Genomic DNA, 23,270 nt, shown 5'->3' with positions numbered 1-23,270 from the left:
ACGCAGGTCTGAGGTTTGTCTGGCCCCCGTAAAAAAATCTGAATCCCCCCCCCCCCCCTCACTGTATATGTTTATTTTCCATTTTTACCTCCTCTATGATGAATTCCTGTTTATACGTGTCTGTAGCCTACGTCTCTAAATGTTTTGATGAATTGATGGTGGACCCTCTTAATTGTAAACAAGTGTAGGCCTAATGCTTAATTGGGTCGTCCACTCACAGTTAACAGTCTTTGTATTGATTTTGTGCTTGAAATGTAGCCTACTGTAATTCTGCAAACTGTTACTTACATTTCAATCAATCAATCAATCAATCAAAATCCAATCAGATTACAGCTGGCTGTTTGTGGCGGTCATTTTAATGAGTATCTGCTAGAGCAGTTCTTCAGTGTTCAGTTTGGTGCAGAGAGTCAGAGACCTCACGTTGCGCCCAGTGTTGCTTAGACAAAATTAAAGGAAATAAACGTTTTTTTCTTGAGGATATAGGCTAGCCGCTAGCCTATGTAGATAATTGAGCGAGCGGTTTATAAATGAATCAAAATGATGGATCCATATGAGTCTATAATGAATAAGTTAGGAATTGTGCTTCAGACCTTGTCAAACATAGATGAATAATGCCTATAATGGACGACAAACGACGTGAGAAAGAGACTCCTGCAGGTAAGAAACGGTTTACTTTTCATTGCTGGTTTTGCTAATTATTGGATTCAGACCTTTTGCACATATAGGCTATAGAGTTTATAGGCTTACACTACTTGGCTATAGCGTCAAGCACGTGTTACCAATGATGATAATTTGCGTTCCTCTCTTGTCAAAAGAGTGTTAGAAAGAATGCTGCTGCTGTTAAGAGTGGCACCTGTTTAGGTTGGCAGAGGTCTGTTTGAGTAGGTCTACATGTGCCGTTTTCTTTGCACAGGCTGGTGGTCGATGACGATGATTTGATGACGGCAGTCGGCATGACGCACATGATTTAAGTTGAACACTGGGTGGCGCTGTTGTGTTGTGACGTAACAGTCCTTATTGAATATTGTTAGGTCAGTGGTAGGAAATATTTTCTGTCCCTTGAAGTCTAGAAATGTATAATGGAGTTAATGTACCCATGTTGTTCCACTTTTCAGAGTGTGAATGACAGTGCTGGCTTTCAAGGCTATACTTTACAATGAATGAATTAACACTGAGAATTAAGTAGACTATGCTTATAATGCATGGATGGGATCATATAAAAAACACATCTGTCTAGAGAGCAGATTATAGTTGACAACAAGTGATACTACCTACAAATGACATCTGTATACTTATAATTTTATTATTTATTACTACTGCCACACACATTCAGTTGTGTATGTACATACTGTATGTACATACACAGGCACTCAGTCAGTATAGCACTGGTGCAAATTGACTTTCACTTATGCAAAACATATAATTATGCCAACACCATCTCACAGAAATACGGCGAAATAGCACAAAAATGCAATTCCGTATACGCGCCTAGAAAACAAAAAAATCCGTACATAGGCCTACCGGTATTTCATGACTGCTGTTTTGACAACAACGGAGGCGTGGCTTTCACTAGTACGGAAGTGCTATTTCACCGTGGCTGGTTCGGGCTGGGTGAGTTCGGGTTTGACTATTCTGTCCATATCGGGTTACAACTCGGACGGGGCTGAGTCGGCTCGGGTTACCGTAGTACGCTTTTCTGACCAACATGCGGAAAACGACCGGATTAAGGTTGGCTGGCGAACATGCGTTAAGATTGGCGAACATGTGCTGCTCCGTGCTTGCTGCTATGGTTAGGTTAGGGTTTGAGGTAGGTTGTCGTTGTCGGACCAATGACTGGTCAGAACTTAGTAATGCACCCAGTCGGCTCAGAGATGGCGCCCCTCCGTCATTGTCTATGGGGAGGTTTTCAGTGTCATGTACGGAATACACATGCACGTGTATACACACTGAAGTCTAAAAGTTCTATGAATGACCTTATTGCCAGAATACTGAAAGAAGTATCATCACATGATCGTTAGCATAGAGCCGCTGCTGCAGGCAGATGTCCATGGGCACTATAAGTATATAGCGACGTCGCAGTCCCGCCCCCTTTCATGACGACGAGCAGCCCGGAAGAGAATTTCCCATGAATCTTTCCCATAGACAGAAAGTATTTATTTAAAGACCTTTTAAGCCTACTCGGAGCGTGACAACTAAACAAACAAACAAACAAACAAACAAACAACAACAAATAATTGGAATGAATTGGAAATTGTCTTCCGGGCCGCTCGTCGGGGGCGGGACTGTGACGCTCTATAGAGGGGGACATTCATTTTGGGGTGGAGCTGTATGTGGTGACAGCGTTGTGGATATGTGGGGGAGGAGAGGGAGCAATTGCGCGGTGTGGGAGGTAGAAGGATTGAGGCGAAAAGGGGGATGGGGAGAGATATGAGATTTGTGGCAGGGGATATTATTTGGGCGGCATGTGCAGTATATTATTGTGGTGTACGTGCTGCACTGTGAAGTATATTGTCCGGTGATTGTGATGGTTATCACCTACCCATTTCACCCACCCATTCTCTTTCCTGCGTATGGCTATGTGGCAGTTTTATGGTGACATGGGGGGAGGGCAGGTGTGTGTGTGTGTGTGTGTGTGTGTGTGTGTGTGTGTGTGTGTGTGTGTGTGTGTGTGTGTGTGTGTGTGTGTGTGTGTGTGTGCGTGTGCGTGTGCGTGTGCGTGTATGTGTGTGCACATGTGCATGCAAGCTGTATATGCATGCATGTGTTTCGCTGACAGGTTAACATTCACTGTCAGCAGTAATGTGTGATGGGGATGTATGGGTCTGTATGTCATTGTGGCTCGCCACACACACACACACACACACACACACACACACACACACACACACACACACACACACACACACACACACACACACACACACACACACACACACACACACACACACACACACACACACACACACAGAGATCTAAAATGTGTATACAGTGATGCCAAAAAGGTCTAAAAGTATCATTATTCCCTATCAACTCAAAAGAGCCAAGCCATACAGTATACACTATAGGAAAATCAGATAAAAATGGGATATTGTGTTAAGGATTAACTCATTCAGGATTGGGAACCTTGGTGTTATACTTTTGCATTATTGAAAAATAGCAGATCTACAAGCTCATAGCGCAGCACCGAGTGCCGCAGTACGAGCTTGTAGATCTGCTATTTTTGAATAATCGTGAAAATGTGGCGCAAATGTTTTAATATATTCACAGCAAACGTTTTTAACTCAAATCTTTGCTTCTGGGGGGTCCCTGGGACTACATATTTTCAGATGGGGCTCTGCAGTCAAATACAGATAATTCTGTATTGAGAACCACATAGAAACATAGGTTTTTACAATCGGCCTCAGGTCTAAATGGGTTAAAATGTAAAGGCACAAGCGTAGTGAAATTAGATGTAGGTAAAGCAGGACAGGTGGGGGTGGAAGCCAGGCTGCTCTGGCTTTATTGAGGTCAGTCAGGGTTAGAGGTCATCGGTATAATGAGATTTGAGGTATTCCCACGGAGACCTCCGGTTATAATACTGTATGTATCTTATCCAATTCATGCATCAGTGCCTGTGAGAGGGAATTAGGAATTGATGTAGTGTTGGTATCTTCCCTCTGAGTGTGGGTGAATGTGTGTGACTGCGTGGCTACATGCGTGTTTGTTCGGGTGAACGTACCCATGTGTTTGCCATGGGTGTTGAATCAGATGATACCGTGGGTGCCATTTTGAAGATCCGTTTTACAATGGGGTAATACATAAATTGCCCTCGCTCTGCGCACAATCGTATTATGAAAGGCATATGGCGTTCCTGAATATTTTAGCATTGTGGGAGTGTCCATATGTTAATTATTTTCGCTTTGCGCAATTTGCTATTAAGCACCTTGACCTAAAAACACTCAGCGCATAACGATTAGACGTGGGTCTGACCACCTCATAAACACAAAAAGCACTGTTTGATTTTACACTTGAGCGGCTCTGGGAGGCTGCTGGAGTGTTGCCATGTCTGTTTATTATAAGCGGCTTCTTTTTCTGTAAAGTTGCTTGTAAATATTGGTAGTTGACTAGTTGTACTAGTTGTGGTTGCTTTTCTTGTTTCTAAAGTGGTTATTTGGGCTTTTCTCCTAATGTTGTTTAAACCAGTGATCCTCAAACAGCACATTCCCATGTCAAGGATCCCCAGATGAATGCATTTGCCCAACTAAGGATGGCTAATCCAAAAATTAAATTAATGTTCTCCAAGATTACTTTTGAAAATAGCAGATCTATACCAGCTCACAATGCATCACATTCATTAAAACTATGAACTCTCACTGCAGGGGGATATATATAATGATCATTATAACAATGTGCAAGAACATATTTAAAAAGAAGGAAGAACTTTATATTTGTGGACAATCAAAATATGTTTTTTTATTTTAATGTGGTGTCATTAAAATTAATCTGGATATGGCAGACTCACTATCTAGAAAATAAAAACATGGCACTTCATTTAAAATAGGTTACAGACCCCTGTTATATGCGCTTATTTTTATAGACCTATTTACTTTACTTAAAAATAAATAAAAACATCTCCATAATCCTTGGGAAGAAAAGGAGAGCTCAATTTGCAGTGTCTGTGTGCGCCGCCATCACCTGTCGTTGCCATAATAGTATCAAATCAATGAAGTTCTGAATGGGAAAGGTTATTCCTGAGTGATTTATTTAGATCACCTTGTGTTAAAAGCATACACGTGCTCATGCGCCTGTGAGTACGTTTGAGAGAGCGTGCGTACGTGTGAGCACAGTTAATGAGGGTGATGATGTCTTCTGAGCTAAGTCGGTGTGGTTAATTGAATGCCTTTTGTAGATGGTATCTGGGTCAGAATGGAGAATTCAGGCTAAAGTAATTTGAGAGACAGACAGACAGGCAGACAGACAGACAGTCAGACAGACAGACAGACAGGATGAGTGAGAGACACAGAAAGAAAAAAATATATAGGAAGACTGCGAGAGAGTGTGCTAGAGAGATAGAGAGAGAACGAGTAGAGAGACCGTTCTATCTGGTGATTGATGCCCGGTACAAAGGCTTATTGCTATTGACCCTTTGCAGTCAGCGAGGACCATGGTGAGGCCATCACCTGTAATCCCAAGGTCCAGTCCATTGCACACTTTACACTCAGACACGGATATAGAAGGATAAACCTGAGGAATGCTTAGCTTTTGCTGTTTTATTGTGTTATTATCTTTAGGGGCCAGAGTCCTTCCATCTTGTTTCACTCCCCCAGTGGATGTTGTTACCATGGTAACGCAGAGATGCGGTTCAGAGCAGGGGTGCATTAATGCATGTGTGTTGTAATGTCCTCCATACACATTCATACACACAAAAACCTATTTACATCACTGCACATTATTTATTTATGTCCATATAATATAGCAACAGGGCGCACTGTGGGAACACTGTGGTCGCAAAACAATATGAGCCCCCCAAAATAATCATAAGTTGGGAACTGGGCCCCCCCCACCCTGACAAGCACTTGGAATTGTAATATTGTGAAATTAGCATATCTACAAACAACACCTCGCAACACAATGTGTTGTGAGCTTGTAGAACGGTTATTTTAAAAAACTGTCTATTTCTTATATAATTTGACAATTTGGCCAATGTTTGACTAGTTTTTATGGTATAGTTTGTTGATTACTTTCGATGCAGTAATGGTAATGTTAATTGTTTTCTTTTCTTTTCTTTTTTTTCTTAAAAGTCCTTTAATTGTCACTACTTCACTGTCATCTTTATATTCATATTTATCGGTATCAATGGTAAAAAAAAATTACATTCATTATTTTTATATTAATGTTATATTATAATTTCAATCGTAGTGTTTTGCCAAGTATTTGGTGGCACACTTCCTACATGGCCATTTTTACAGAAGTTACATAAGTTATGTTATGGGATATGTCCTTAGTTAAAGTTAAATGAACACCCAGCATTTTACATTGTAATGTAATGGACCTGCAGGGACCTGTCATGTTGTGAACATGGAGTGCAGTGGTTTTTAGAATATTGTGGGAAATAGAAGCCATCGGCAGAGAGAACCAATGGCAGTTATCCTTGGATGTTAATGAATGGGCATTCACATGGGGGTCCTACGGGTACCTGACCTAGCTGTGGATGTAAACTGTGGACATTCATTCACAGCTGTCACTGAGACACTGGGTCAGTTATAATGTCAATGTCAACCTGATTGGTAATTGAATTGAACTCCTGCGAGTGTTCAAATATAACCACAGAAAGACAGAGACATTGTCAGTGTAGTGCAGTTGTATTATATGGAACATGGCAGAAACCTTTAGCCAACAATGTGAACATGGTACCAGACCATCATAACTGTGTATGTCCCAGGGCATAATGTACTGTATTGGTTTGGTACACCTGTAGCCATACAGTTATTATGTGCGTATACATGCATGCCTGTACATGTATGCAATGCACGCTCGTGCGTGTGTGTGTGTGCGCATGAGTGCGTGTACTAGAGAGTGTGAGTCATGCCCTGTCTTTGAGCAGAATAGAGGGTGATCAGGTTGCTAGGCATTCAACCAGCCACTATTGTCCAGTGGCACAATAGTGTCCCTGAGAGCAACCTCTCCTCTTTCTTTTCTCTCTGTCTTTTATTCCTCTCTCTCTCTCTCTCTCGGTCTCTATTTCTCTCTCACACACACATAAACACGGGTAAACACAATAAAATGCATTCTCGATGCCCCCTGGCTGAGGGCTAGGGCGGGAACACAGAAAAGACAGGAGGAGAGTCACTGACAGAGAAGAGAATTCAGAGAGCGAGAGAGAGAGAGAGAGAGAGAGAGACACTGAGACAGAGACAGAGAGGAACGGTGCATGGAAGAGAGGGGGAAACACTATCAGGGGAGCCGGGCTGTGAAAGAAAGGGACCTGTGATCATTTGCCACAGTGAAAGGGAGCAAATGTAGCTGGAGGCACAGTGAGAGGAGAGGCAGGGAGGGAGAGCGAGAGAGGTACAAGTGGAAGAGAGAGAGAGAGAGAGAGAGAGAGAGAGTAGCCAGGGAGAGAGAGAGAGTAGCCAGGGAGAGACAGAGCTATACCGTGGACTGCGTACTGGACACAGCTGAGCTTCAGAGAATACACCAACCAGCCGACACTGACAGATCCACCGCTATAGGAGGAGAGAGGAGCTGGGTGGGAGATTTGGCACTGCCCTCTCCTCCTGATCCCACCTCTGTGTGTGTGCCTGTGTGCATGTCAGGGAGGAGGGAGAGAACACACACACACACACACACGCACACACACACACACACACACACACACACACACACACACACACACACACACACACACACACACACACACACACACACACACACACACACACACACACACACACACACAGCCTGTCAGTGTGCCGGGGACCTCGGGGTAGGGCAGAGAAAAGCATGTGTGGTGGAGAGATGCTGCTTTTGAGGATGACACCGCGTTTCTAAAAGGATCTATATTATTTCCGAGACCGCCTTGAGAACCTGCACCACAACCAAGCGACCCTCCGGTCAGCCATGGAGGGACTCCTCTCCCCGATGAGGACGCGGGTAGGTGTGCCTCCTGGGCGGGGAACTGCCCCACTTGCTTATTATCACTGGTTTCTTCTTGTACGCTTATTCTGAAGCTTATTCTACGGCTGTGACAAGTCACTCTGCAGGGTGAAAGCGTGGGCTGAGACATCAAACGTAAATGGCACGAAATCAAATGTGACCGACCGTCCCCATAATCGCGTGGGGATTCTGCTCTGCCTCGGTGTGGGAACGAGTATTGTGTTGGTGGTGGTGGTGGTGCTACTGCTTCTACTGCTGAAGTCTATATATGCATCCATGCCGCTGTCGCCGTAGTGATGCTACAAGTCGAGCTGAGAAGTTGCCGGCGTTGCTAGGGGCGATTAGGCAGAATGCCAGGGAGTGTGCATGTGCGTGTCACTGTGGGAGACAGAGAAGAGATCACTATGAGCAACGCACTGAGAGCTGAAATTGCACCTGTCCGTCTCTGAGACGGACTGGATTCCTGTTTTTGAGCATATTCACGGTGTTGAAATAGTGTGTGCATTTGTACAGTATGTGCGTGCATGGGTGCGTGCGTACATGATCATGTGTATGCTCACCATGCCCCATGAATATGTGCGAATTGCCCGATGCATTTGTGCACCGACCAACAAGGGCTTCCTTTGAAAGATTGACTCAGTGTTTCAGAGTGGTGCCCATCTCCCTTTAGTACAAGCACAACTATCAGCCTATTTATTTGGGATACAGAGAGGGGGGACAGCGGAGAAAGAGGTGCAAGGGAGGAGGAATTGGGCTTTCAGCATCCAAAGTGAATGGGGTGAATGCTTGCAAAAGAGACAGGGCTTTGGCTGTACTATTGTTCTTGTATACACAGACAGGCTTCTCTATATTTGCATGTGCCACAGCCCTGACCCCTTCCACATCAGCCTATACTTCTCTAAACCTACTGTACAACAGTGAACGGGTGTCATTGTGCTTTTGTATGTAGGGATAGGGATGCTGATAAATGTGAGCCTGTCACTATAACACACGTCAAGTGTTTTCTTGGTGCCCGTGTGTGACATTCATCAGCACCATGGTAACACCCTGACGTGTGTTCCTTCCACTAGGAGATTAAAAAAAAAAGGTGTTAGCTCCTGTCGTGACTTTAAATTGTGTCTACCCATTAATGCTTGTGATAAATCAATTACAGACAGAGTCCGCAGGGGCAGTGGGGTGCAATTTACTTACTCTGTAAGCAGAGCTGCAATAAGCAGAGCTAAGCTAAAGGTTATAGATGTGAAGGTGTAAAGGTGTGATGGACGGTGATTGCAGTTTGGTTGATGTTTCATGGTTTCTAGTGTCTTAGGAGACAACAGAAAGGTAGGAAAGGAAAGAAATTAACAAGGAAAGGAGGGCAGCAGAAGAGAGAAGGGATGGGTGATTCTCTTCTGTGTTCAGTTCTTGCAGGTTTGTCACACGGATGATTAATGTTGTTTTGTTACGTATTCATCACGCACTCTCTCTCTCTCATGGTGCTCTTTCTCTCCATCCTGTCAGAATGAAAGTCAGAACCACCTGGTTCTCCTGTGTGTCGACCACCTCCAACCTCACACCTCCCTGTTTTAATTCATTGAAGGTACAGAGAAGTACCATTTCCACCGGTACACTGATATCGATGTGCATATAAACATTCCATGGCGGTCTCTCTCTCTCTTTGAGTTCTCATACAACTAGCAAACTTAAGTGAATGATCTGAAGGGGCATGGATACTCGAGTATAATAATATGGCAAATACGGAACCAATCACGTGATCTTAAATCGGGGCTGATCACGTTATTTTCAAATGATCGGAATCGGATTGGAAGCAAACAAAAACATGATCGGTACATTACTAGTATCAATATTACTGTATTATCCATATCAGGATATTAGACTGGATATTGTCTATGATTTTGGATATTGTTATATAGCCTAAACGTGTTCTATAAAAAATTAAAAAAAAGGATCGAGAAAAATTGGAATCCGCAGATACTCAAAATCAAATGACTGAGCGGTACTGGGGTGGTTAATCCATTGGGATGCCCTGATGGTGTGAACACACACGACTAGTATCTTCTCACACACCTACTGATCACCATCATTTTGTAGTTTCATTACAAATGTTCATTTTGGCATTACAGAGAAACTCTGTAGGATACAGGAGGATATACAACCTCTGTCTGTCTGTCTGTCTGTCTGTCTGTCTGTCTGTCTGTCTGTCTGTCTGTCTGTCTGTCTGTCTGTCTGTCTGTCTGTCTGTCTGTCTGTCTGTCTGCCTGTCTGTCCAGTCTGTGTCCTGTCGCTTGCTGTGTGTCTGGCAGCTCACATGCGTGCAGTAAGTGGCGTGTGCAGATTGGTGGCCTGCATAGTGAGCTAATCCAAGGAGAAGAGCTAGCAGGGCTGTTTTGGGGGATTGACTTGGCTTCAGAGATACTGTGTGGCATGGAGTCAAGCCCAGCTGCTCCTATCTGTGCTGCTGTCTGCCGTCCCGGCCAGACGCAGCCCGATCCAGCCTGACAGCCATGGGAAACTCAACCAACATTGAACTGACTTTTGCATTTATCTTCATCAGCAGCCATACTTGAGGTTCATTCACACGCCTCGCAGTGACAGCGCAATCCCCCAAAATCTCTATTCTGACAGCAAAGTAATTTCAGAAGATTAATGTTATTCAATCATTGCTCTATGTCCTCTTTCAAAGTTTTGGGGGGATTATCACTAACTACTGTTGATTTTCTTTTTTCCACATTCACAGTGCAAGATAATACTCTATCTCAACTGTTAAACATTCTTGCATACTTCAAGAGGGAAGGGGATGGTTGTGTCTTCACATTGAAGTAGAGCAGTATATGCTGTAAGGTCTTCCTTGGGGAACTCTGTAAAAGGTGACCTCGCCCGCCAGATAAGAGACTCGGAATACCAATGGCTTGCAATAGCAGCATCATGACTAATCCTTAGCGCTCTGACATGGGAAAATAGTGCTGAGGCTGCTGTATAGGGCGCCAGTGGGTTTTAGTATAGCTGTTGTACTCGTGTGGTGCCTCATTGTAAAAGTCCCTCCATCTTTCACTGCACACTGGCTCATACTGCAGCACTTTGGTTCCACCCCACAGAGGAATTGTTTGCAAAGTCAAGTTTTTGTCCTCCTTTCAGCTGGCAAGAAATTAAAAGGAACGTGTGAGAGAGAGAGAGAGAGAGAGAGAGAGAGAGAGAGAGAGAGAGAGAGCTGGGAGAGTAATTGAGGTTTAGTGAAATGAGAGCGTTGCACTGCAATACACAACTTTTGTTCAGCTGCATGATATTCATGAAAGCCTTAATTTGCTTCAGAACAAAGGCTGGATCCAGCTAGTGGATGCAGGATAAAAGCATGTTGTCCCTTTTTCTGCAACTCAACTCAGTCGCTATTTCTAGCTTTTCTCTGCCTCCCGGTTTATTTATGTAAGATGACAGTAATGGCCAGCCAGGCAGGGAAACGGGATAAGACAAGCCTCAGTGAGCTGTGCATCTATGTTCCCATGCTCTGTGTGGTTGCACCGAAGAGCGTGATTACAGGGCGGAGGTACTCCGTCCTCTGAGGAGTGGAAGTTAATGACCTTTCTCTGTTCCAACTCACACGTGCACTCTGGCCGCATTCACAAACAACACACGACTACTGTGTCTTCTAGTGAACCATAACATCTATCTATCTATCTGTCTGTCTGTCTGTCTGTCTGTCTGTCTGTCTGTCTGTCTGTCTGTCTGTCTGTCTGTCTGTCTGTGTAAACTTGAAACATTATTGTACTGTAAAAAGGCCTATTTTCCCTTCATCTTTATCCTTTTTAGTATAATAGTATTATTAACACATCCAAATCAAATCATAGTACAATGTACACGTGTGTTCAATCTATTATTCAATCAAAGCAAACGGCATGAACAATATAGTTTGCCTCTTCTACAAAAATAAAACGTACAAGTTAGTTACAAGGATGCATTCTGTCGCACGTGTCAAGCTGTCATTCTCTTGTATTATTTCCCTCCACGGAGTAACTAAACCTCGCATCTCGGAGGAGAGTCAAGACGGGCAGTGTCGGTAGGCCAATCAGAGGCAGACGGGGCGTTACCATGTCTATGCTCGGATGCAAAGTAGACATACGCCTCTGTCTCAACCACGTTGCTTGACTTTGACTGCTATTTCTGTCCATACAGGAGGAGAGACAGAGGGTAGCGCACGCACGCACGCACTCAGCTCCATATATGGAGATCTAAGGGTGGCAGCGGTAGCAGGGTCTTGAGTGTAACTAACATTGAAGACAAAAGTGTGTAAACAAAAACATTGAAGGCAAAAGTGAGGACGCAGATTGTGATTGGCCAGAATGAGATGATGTATGATGACGTATGATGATAAGAGCGCCCCTCACTTCACACGGGTGTGATTGTATACTGTAGCCTATGAACACATGTTCTGAGGGTCTTTTGGTGGTAGCACCATGGTATGTAATGTATGTATATAGGTCAGTGGAGCACTGGGATACTGTAGCTTCACTCACATCCTGTGTGAACGTGTGACTGTGTGTGTGTGTGTGTGTGTGTGTGTGTGTGTGTGTGTGTGTGTGTGTGTGTGTGTGTGTGTGTGTGTGTGTGTGTGTGTTTGTTGGGGGGGGGGGGGGGGGGGTTATTAGCTCCCTGGTCAGTTTAGTCTCTTTTAGTGGATCAATAGAGAGTAGTTATCAAGGGATTAACCCTGTCAATAGTTTATCAGTCCAATCACACACTCACGCACGCACGCGCATACACACACACACACACACACACACACACACACACACACACACGCAGAGATGCATTCTCCAGGGCCCCTTCCTCTTCTCGTCTCCTCACTCACTTCCTCCACTTCCTTCTGTCCTTGACCTGCTCTTCTCAACATCGGTGCCACTTGAGTCGTGTCTACTAGACATTTAGCTCCTGTGTTTCAGGGTGTTCGTGGTGCATGTCATTGGTGTGTAGGCTACTGTAGGCTGTGTATGAGAGAATGCCTAATTGCCTATAGGCAAATATGTATGTGACAGAAAGAGAGAGAGAGAGAGAGTGTGTGTGTGTGTGTGTGTGTGTGTGTGTGTGTGTGTGTGTGTGTGTGTGTGTGGGTGGGGGAGCGTGTTTGTGTTTGTTTGTGCGTGTCTGTGTGTGCACACTAGTGTCCAGCTGTCCTTGGTTATGCTAGCAGATGGAGGCACTACACACATAGCCAAGGGCTTGGACAGAAAAGTGCACACACAAACACACTGATTCTATACCCCAAAAACCCTGATTCCTCATCCCCCCTATAACACACTCATATCACCGTACCCTCATCACACTTCAATCAACACCAAACCTAGTGACGGGAGATGATGAGGACAGAGTGACCAGGCTATAGGACCTCCTGCGGCGGGCTTGCCTCTTTCCAATTCTAGCCAATCAGCCAGTGAAGAGTGGCACGGTGGTAGCACTGCCTCACCACAGTGTGACAGCCAATATTCAATCTCCATCAAAGTGACCAACCAAGTTGAATTATCACAGTCAAGCTCACACAGCGCGCATGCACGCACGCACACACACACACACACACACACACACACACACACACACACACACACACACACACACACACACACACACACACACACACACACACACACACACACACACACACACACACAGTCACACACACACACACACACACACACACACACACACACACAATGTTAATTATACACAGCAGGCAACCTGGGAATATTTTAAAGGGCAAAGTCAGTCATATGCAGTATATGTACTAGACTAGAATTTTGCCGCTCAACTCTAGATTGCGTGACGACGCCAATAATAATAATTAAATTGCGAGCGTTGACGGCCTCCACTCCATATTTCAGCTGTGTTTGTAAACACATTATTGTGCCCTTCACATGTAGCAGCGAATGGCCACACATCGGTGGCACACCCAGGGTAAATTGTATGTGTACTGTACTGAGGCGTCCCCCCCACCTCATAGTGTCCGACTGTCCGACACAGCGGAGAGAGAAAGAAAGGGTTGGATAAAATGTTTCTTCAGTGAAGTGAAGACGTGCTGGTTTTCGCCGTGGGATAGGAAAGCACATGTGTCACACTGCGTGCATTTAGCAGCACTGAAAAGGAACCCCTTTTGGTGTTTAAAGCATTATGTTATACTTTAGCTGTTGAAAAATTGTGAAAATGTGGCGCAAATCTTTCAATATATTTTCTTGCAGAGTGAACATTTTAACTCAATTCTTTGCTTCTGTGGGGTCCCTGGAACAACATATCTTTAGATGGGGGTCGGCAGCCAGATACAGATAATTATTTAATTTTTATTTTTATATAAAGTATATTTATTGGTTTTTAAAGACAAACAAACATACACAACAAGAACATAATAACAAACAAAAGAAAAGAAAAGAAAAACAGCTCAGGCACAACACTATTATAAACTAGAAAAAGTGCCCTTCTGGGCACAGGTCTCCACCAGGATAGGAATGTAGGACATTGCAGCTTGCCTTCATCTGGTGGTTGGATAAAAGGGCAACAAAAGTAAATTAGAGGTAAAAACACTTTTCGGCCAGTTATAGCGCCACCTTGAGGCTGAGTTGAAATTGTTCATGTGGCATTTCTTCCTCGGCCTAGTGGGAATGTGCGTGCACAATTTCACGGAAATCACGCGATGTGTTCATGATTTGCAGCATTTTGTTTGAAACTGAGCACTCCTGTGAACTTTGGAAGCCAATCTTAACCAATCAGGAGTCTGAGAAATCTGTAGGTGTACTGTGCAAAAACTTGTTTTGCACAAAGCGGCCTCCTGGTGGCGCTATAACAGGCCGTTCTGGAAATTTTGGGGCAGAGGTTCATCGTTGGCATCCAGGGAGTGTGTGTGCAAAATTTGGCATCGACCAGGTTAACGGTGCCGGAGATTAGTTGCTCACGGACACACACACGGACGGACGGACACACGGACGGACGGACGGACGGACGGACGGAGTGCAAAACATACTCTCCCCCCATGCCTTCGGCCTGGTGGAGACAATAAAAAGATTGAATATACACAGACATGACAAGGACAATGAACCATAATGACAAGTGACTTTCGAATTTTCATAGACTCCCAATCAGGGAATACATCCATACAGTACATTAATACATATATTAAAAAGGCAGACAACAGTTATCATAGGCACCAAATCATTACAAGAGCAGACCTATGCATGCTCCACTCAAAGGCGGCAACCGCCACCCCTCCAGGCGGCAGGGCCACCGCCCCAAGAAGCGGCCCCGACGCAACTCATCGAGACCCCTGCCCGGGCGACCACCCCCCCATACCCAAAGGGCAGACAAGCCCCCGCCCCAAAGCAGAGCAACCACTAGGGAAGAATGCTGGCATATAAGATATCTAAGGTTGGCACGGAAAACCTCCAAGTATCGTGGCAGACAGTGTGGTTCCAATATGATTCAAATAAGGGTCCCAAATTTTGTAGAAAGTGTCCAATTTAGAATGCAACATGCATGTAATGTATTCATAAGGAATACAGCCCATTATAATGTTATGCCATGATTTCTTTGATGGAGCAACATCCTTGATCCAAAACAAAAGAATATTTTTCCTAGCAGCAAACGTTAATAAGTTGAACAACCTCTTATGCTTGACATCAATGACATGAACATCCGGGAGACCAAGTAAAAGACACAACGGATCTAAATCGATCGAGACACCAAAAATAACAGAGAGTTCTGACACAATGTCATACCAATAGTTCTGAAGCTTCACACAGGACCAAAGACAGTGAACGTAACTACCAATCTCTGTCTTGCACCAGCAAAATGGGGACGCACTGACATCCATTTTGTTCTTGAGAGCAGGAGTTATATGTATACGATGTAATATTCTGAACTGGATGGATTTAGTTCGGTTACAAACTGAAATCTGTTTCGCATTGGCCCACATATCTGCCCAGCCCTCATCATGAATAGAGACGTCCAGATCTTTTTCCCAGGACTGCTTAGTAATCTGAGAGGATATAGATGAGTAGGAATTCAATACGTCACAGAAAATAGAAATTTGTTTCTTAGATAATTGCAAAGAGAGGGCTCGTTCTACCTGTGAAGATACAGATAATTCTTGACATGAAATAGTTTGAGAACCACTGACATAGAAAGTAACAGAAAGTAGAAACAGGTTTTTTAGAAAGCTGACAGGATTTAGAAGACATTTGTACTGTAGAATCAACCTCAGGTCGAAATGGGTTAAGACAAACTCATGGTATGTACCTCAGTGTGTGGTTCAGTGCATTCTGATTACTTACAATGTAAAATTGTAAATAAAAACGAAACATGCAAAACGTGAACCTGACGAAACTGACCTTTGTCGAGCATTCCAGGCATACTGTACGTATGTGTCTCCGTTCAACTTCCCCCATTATTACTGTCTGCAGCTCACGAGGAAACCATGATGGTCACAATAGAGCGTCGCAGTCCCGCCCCCTTTCATGATGACGCCAGGCCCAGGAAATGATTCCCAATGCATTTTACATTTCACAAAGTATTTATTTAAAGATGCCTGGTTACGCCGCGGACAAAGCCAGCTCTTGTCGTGACAAATCATGACAACAAACACAATATTTTGGACCAAAAATAATAATTACAAAGAAGAAAAACAACAAAAAAAAGTGTTGTAACGTTTTTTTCTTCTTTCTAATTATTTGTTCGGCCCAAAACAATGTGTTTGTTCATGATTTGTCACGACAAGAGTTGGCTTTGTACGAGGCTTAAAAGGTCTTTAAATAAATACTTTGTGAAATGTCTATGAGGAAAATGAACGGAGAATCATTTCCTGGGCCCTGGTAGGGGGACTGCGACGCTCTATACAGGGCATTCTATAAGATATGGGAGCATCTTCTATATTTAGCACTGGCTTCTCATGGGCATTGGTCATTATTGCAGCTGGACTGACCAAGTATAACATGTTGCTGCATACACACAATCTGTGAAGATGTGTGTGTGTCGTACATATAGTATGTTGGAACACAGTTCACTGTCCTAACGAGATACATGCATGGGGTTTGAAGATGGTAGCCAAGCTAGAGGTTCCTAATGACGGGTTGATGTGGTGTGTTGGAGTGGTGGGAGGCCATGTAGAGAGACAGACCGTCCCACTGGTCCCTGTTTGAAGCTGCCTCTCTCCTCTCATCTCCGTCCCTGTTTGAAGATGTGGCATGTCGCATTTGAGCCCTGATCTCAACAGAGGTCATATCGGGGTGTGTGTGTGTGTGTGTGTGTGTGTGTGTGTGTGTGTGTGTGTGTGTGTGTGTGTGCGCATGTGTACTTGCGTGTGTGTGTCAAGACCCCCCCCCCACGTTGTCAAGCGTGTCAAATGTACTCTTGTCCTGAAGAGGCGTGAACCTCGAGATCAATCAGAACCCAATTGAGCGACCAAACGATCAAACCAGTGACGCACTGTGACTTGATGTTAGGTGTTGTCATGGAAACACACAGGGAGCAGATTTTCTGCTTCATTGGCTGCCATCATTCAGAGGGCATATTTCCCCCTTTTTTATCATTTAAAAGTATGGAAAGTGTGTGTGTGTGTGTGTGTGTGTGTGCGTGTGCGTGTGTGTGTGTGTGTGTGTGTGTGTGTGTGTGTGTGTGTGTGCGCGCGTGCGTGCATGCACATACATGTACACGGCTCAGCACAGTTGACACACATGAAATTCACATGGAAGTCTTATAGCTCAACTGTATTTGCAGCACATTCTGCACATTTTCAATTCAATTTGTTATTTAATTTCCAAAAGTAGCATGTTATACAAGTCCAAAGCGTGTCACATTGTGACGTGTTATATTTATATATTTTTGTATTTATTTATCTTATAATGCCAAAGTATAGAGCTTTCAGTGTCACTGGTGAAATAGGACACCATGAGATGAAAAGGGCCTCCAAAGTGGCCTATTATGTATATTGACTCTAGGATATAATTACATCATTGTGCCCCAGAGCTTCTCTACAATCATTTTTTGTCTTTAGAAAATCTGAACAGCAATTCCACTCACATTCAATTGTACAAAATCAACTCTCCCCTCTCTCTCTGAAGCAGACGTGCACAATCTATCTACAAAATGCACCACGTCTCTCATGTGTACAGTACGTCTGTAATCCATGCATGTAACTCGAAAACCGTTCGCCCCACCGACTTCACATTTGACACAAGCGTTCCACCCCACCGCAGGGGGTGCACAAAATATAGCTTCATATATGGAGCTGGCCTGTTCTGACATCACAGGGACCAAATCCAGATCACCCCTAGATCTCCATATATGGAGCTGGCCTGTTTTGACATCACAATGATGCGCGACCCCGCCATTTATTAGCCAATTGATCACATCTGATCACCCCCCAACAGGCACTGTTCTAGTAAAACACTTTGACAGAGTCACATAGTGCAAAAATGAAGGTCCATTCTTACACTCTGGATCCTCTGTACACACATGCACATGTGGACACGCACGCACACACACAGTGCACACACACACACTTAACAGTTGATGAATGAGCTGCGGGTTAGCGGTGTCACCTTTGCTATACAAAAGGTGACCCTGGAGTGAGCAGGTATCATACATCACCCTATCGCCAGATTGACACAGCCATTATGCACAGGTGTGTGCGCACACTTGCAGCCGCACACACGCAGAAAGAGGAAATGGGAGGCTCCCATCATCTCTTACCTCCATCTGTCACAGCATCTCCTCCTCTGTTCCGTATTCGGCTCTTCTTCTTCCTCCGTCCGCAGATGGACACCGACTTCTTTCTTTGCCATGTTTTGCCCTTCTTTCAACACCCCACCCCGCCCGTCCTTATAGAGGCACTGTGACCTTTCAACACCCCACCCCGCCCGTCCTTATAGAGGCACTGTGACCTTTTCACATCAGGAGAGCAGACTTCACAGCAGGATCGTTCAGATCGGATTGGCTGAACATGAGCTGATCTGGTAGCAACATTGTCCCGAGGCCATGGGGGAACTTAACTATAGAGCAGGGCTTTTCAACCAGTGGTCCTTGAGGGGGTTCCAGGTCGTCCCCATCTGAATGATGGATAGTTGGTAACCAAATGGACCCTTATAGATCTTTAACTCTTGAGAGCATAAATTGAAAACAAATGAACCCATATATGGGTCCATATGGTTTCATCGTATGTTCTCAACTAACTCCTTCCCCACTCTGGAGGCGAGGAGAGAGGAGACAACTCTAAGGGAATTCAGTCCAATGATCCAGAGCCTGTCTACAAATACAAGTCGCTACACACTACGAAACGGGAGGACACTCAAGCCCAACACACACCGGCTCCGTCCGACGCGGCGTGACGCGTTGCCGTGCGGCGGCGCCTGGAAAATAGAACTGGTTCTATCGGCGCGCCAGGCGAGGCGCCAGCGTGCGTTGGACGCTGCCGGTGTGCGATAGGTTCATTGAAAATAATGGAGGCGGCTGTTTTGACGCGTGGCTTCACACAACCTGTGAGTCACACAAAAAGGCACCAGATGTCGTTCCTCCCCAGAGCGTACAAGCTTTACCAGAATAATAGAAACTTTATAGCATTGTCTGATAGTTGATTATTATTGATTTATTTAAACATTTTTAATAGAGTGGTCCTCTTGTGTCTCAAAATGTAAGAAACATCATAATTCATATTGTTATGCAATGATGTTTTTCAAATAAACGTGAAACTTGAAACATCTGCATTACTTCATTGAATGTAGAAGAATTGTTATTTTGATCAATGACGACTAAATATTCAGGGTTTTGGGTCTGAGAGACGAGACTAAATGTCATCAAATGGTGAATAAATAATGGACCTTGATGTTGAAAATAGAGGAAAATAGAGGAATAAGAAGGAGAAAGACAGAAGTGAGGGAGGATGTAATCTGTGTTCTAGTTTCTAAGGAGGGGCGTGGCACGCATGCAGGCACACAGACACACACGCACATACGCGCGCACGCACGCGCACACACACACACACACACACACACACACACACACAGAGTCACACACACATGGCACACACATATGCACGCGCATATACACACACGCACACACACAAAATACAATACAGTATATGTATCGACAGCATCTGCTGTGCTCCAGGTTCGACCTTCTCCCATGCACAGAGGGATTGCAGACTCCATTAGAATTACAAATGAAGCCAACTGTTATTTTGGGCAGCTTTCTTTGAGCAAAAGCCTGTCAAAAAGTAGCACACGGCGCATTGCTTTTTTGCACATCCCTGTTCATGTCTTTCCCGTAGAAGTGAGGGATGATGGTTGACGTTTTGTTGGTGATGGAGCACGTTGTCACAGAGCTGCTTCATTAGGTGAAGTTGGAACTGAAGTTGGAACGTCATTCTCAATTTTGGCGCGGCTATTAGCATGCACCGATTTTTACATCTGCACTTTTTACGCCTGGCTGCACTAATGACTAATTCATGATTTACATGCAAAGAGCGCTTGCGGGGCCAGAGGAAATTGAGCTGTTTCCCGCTAATTCTGCTATGTGCATGAGTATATTGAATGTGTGCATGTACAGAGAAACACATTCACACACACACACACACACACACACACACACACACACACACACACATAACTAGCTCATCTGCATACACCACAATCACAGACAGTTCCAGACATACGTATGGACACATGCTGCCATCAGGCAGCCTTATTGATGTTGGACTGTCAGCCACTCTCCGCCGCATGGCTGGGGACAGATATACTGATGCTGGATGGATGGATGGAGGGAGGGAGGTAGGGAGGGAGAGAGAGAGAGGGAGGGAGGGAGGGATGGATGGGTGGATGGGTGGGTGGATGGCACATCATTGCAGAGGGAGGGACGGTGGAGGTGTGGACAGAGGAGGAATAAATCAGGGGAAGATGGCAAATTGGACTTTGAGGAGGATGGAGGAATCTGTAATGCCATTTTTGATTTCCAGCTCTTGATTTTATGAGGCAGCGGTCCGTGGCGCCGCGGGCGCCCTTCCAATCCCAGCCGGCTTTACTAGTCTTATTGCTTCTCCTTGGAGGGAAATATGGAACTGGGGAGCATTGGTTTAATAGATATATCTCTCCAAGTGACCCATACCTGGGGACTGGGGACTACAATATATTACAGATCCTGGAAATAGACTTATCTTAGATATTGTGGGCTATTCAAACTAGTAACTACATATTTATTTCCACAAAGGAATATCCAAAAATATATTTGGGCCATTTTGTGTATAATTAAACTAAATATATATTGTGTATTGTATTATTACTTTTTTATTGCTAGGGTTAGGGTCACCCCCACATCTATTTATATAAATTTATTTAAATATTAAGAAGGATGAGGAAAGGATAGTCTCGCTCTCCATAGCTCTGGCGGAGCTGTGGATGGTCTGGCTATAGACACTAGGAAAGGGGAGACAGTGGGGGCACTGTAAAATACGGGATATTGCATATCAGGATGTGAGAGTCTTAGACACTGCATCATGTTCATTTATTTTTATAGTTTTATGCGATATTGATGCACCTCTGGTGCATGACACATAAATAAAGAATCTACTGTATCTATCTATCTTATGTTATTTTAATAATCTGAAAGAAATTAAATATAACAGTCAGGTATTATCCTAAACCAGCAACCGTCGGTGAACATGCTTCTTGCTAGTTGTTGCGTTGGGTTTTATAGCACAAAGCCTGACTATATCAAGTACAGTAGGGATGTAACGATACATTTTACCAGCGATATACGATACGCAGATCACGATACATGGTTGATGATACGATACATGGATGAAATTGGTTCATTCATGGCAATACGATAGATTCAATGATTTAAGATTTCACAGTTGCACATGCATTTCACACCTGAATTCTGCTGATGGCTATAGAATTCATAAGCACTTAACTGCTACTATGCAAAGTGTTTACACACACACACACACACACACACAGTCACACACACACACACACACACACACACACACACACACACACACACACACACACACACACACACACACAGGGCAGCTCTGCTTGAATAGTGCTCACACATTCTCCCCAGTGTTAGGATAATGACCATAAAACTCCTGAATAACTAATTTAATGTTGCATTCTGTTTGGATGCACTAATGTGCTAGTTTTCCCGATTAGATGTTTCCAAAAACAGTCATATAGTTGTTTATGTATCTGCCAATATAAAGTATAATTGTACCAATCAGTGAAACCCTAACTCTCATGTGAGAGTAATAACATAATATTGTGTTGAATCTGCCTCTATAAGAACTGTCGGCCCCTGGCTGGTGATGAACGTCGAGCAGCGGTTGCCAGATTTATGTCCAGTTACGACAATCCCATCTGTGGACAAGTCCCATTCTACTGAATTGGTCTTAAATATGAAATCAGACTGTTGCTCATCCTCCCTCTGTGGAGCACTTACATCATTCTAAATGTGTCTCAGTGACCCTCTCTGTGCTCTCATTACTGCCTGTTAAAACAATTAAACATGACATATATCACATTTATAACGCGTGCGTGCGTGAGCATCTGTCTATGGCCATTACAGAATATTGGGGACCCTTTAGCTCGAGGGTGTGTAATGTGTATTGTTGCACTGTGTGTCACTCTAAACAGATGTTTAGTTTTGTGTATATGTAATTTGTGTTAGCATCCTGGCAGGAGTTGCCGTGTACGTGTTTGTGTAAATGAATACATGCATGAATGTGTGCATACGCGTACGGTATGTGTACAGTGCCAATACTGTAGTATGACAAAATATTAAAAACCCATGCTGTTTCATCACACACACACACATGCACATGCACGCACGCATGCGCACACACACACACACACACACACACACACACACACACACACACACACACACACACACACACACACACACACACACACACACACACACACACACAGAAAACCATCTTAACATGCTATAAAGTCCATTTCTCATCCCAATATCTAAAAGCCATCAGTCAGTTTAGCAGTAAACTGCATTTCACACTCTGTCCACCAGAGTGTGCTGCTTTATGGAAATCACTTCTGTCTGCCCCCAAAGGGCCCCATAGGCTATGCCATGCACCTGAACAACTACCAGAGTTTTTAAATGTAGTTGAACCAATGTCCTTTGTGTCTTTTTTCACTTAAGCACAGGTGATGTAATGAACTGTAGATTAGTGGAAGGTCCTGCAGTATATCCTGCAGACGGTTGGGGAGGCATGCTGTCACATGGACGCGACCCACAGCCTGTATAGATCACCTTGTCCTTGTCTGCAAAGCAGGGACCCTGAATCACCTGCTGCTGCCCTTTGTAATGAGCAGCGGTGCACTGCACTCTGTGTGTGTGCGTGCGTGCGTGTGTGTGCGTGCGTGCGTGTGTGAGTGCGAGTGTGCGTCTGCACGTATGCGTCTGCGCGCGTGTGTGTGTATGTGTGTCTGGGTGGACCAGGGAACTGTAACCTGTATAATTAATAACCTCATCCTTCTGCTCCTGCTGCTCTCTCAGAGAGCGAGCGAGCGAGCGAGAGAGAGAGAGAGAGAGAGATAGAGAGAGAGAGCGAGCACATCAAAACAGGGAGAAATAGAGAAAATGAAAAA

The 23,270-nt window shown here is 44.3% G+C and overlaps 1 protein-coding gene across 1 annotated transcript in view; it reads left to right on the top strand.

Annotated features, from left to right (window-relative positions):
- Positions 1–593: 593 nt before the first annotated feature.
- Positions 594–23,270, top strand: part of frmd4a (FERM domain containing 4A) — a 169,353-nt gene continuing 146,676 nt past the window's right edge. Inside the window, exon 1 of the mRNA XM_083762399.1 lies at positions 594–657. The gene's annotated coding sequence lies outside the window, so the exon portion shown is untranslated. The remainder of the gene's footprint in view (positions 658–23,270) is intronic.

This window comes from Protomyctophum parallelum (genome assembly GCF_964188405.1).
Source record: "Protomyctophum parallelum genome assembly, chromosome: 4".
NCBI classification, from domain to species: domain Eukaryota; kingdom Metazoa; phylum Chordata; class Actinopteri; order Myctophiformes; family Myctophidae; genus Protomyctophum; species Protomyctophum parallelum.
This window is presented reverse-complemented; position numbering and strand designations above follow the sequence as displayed.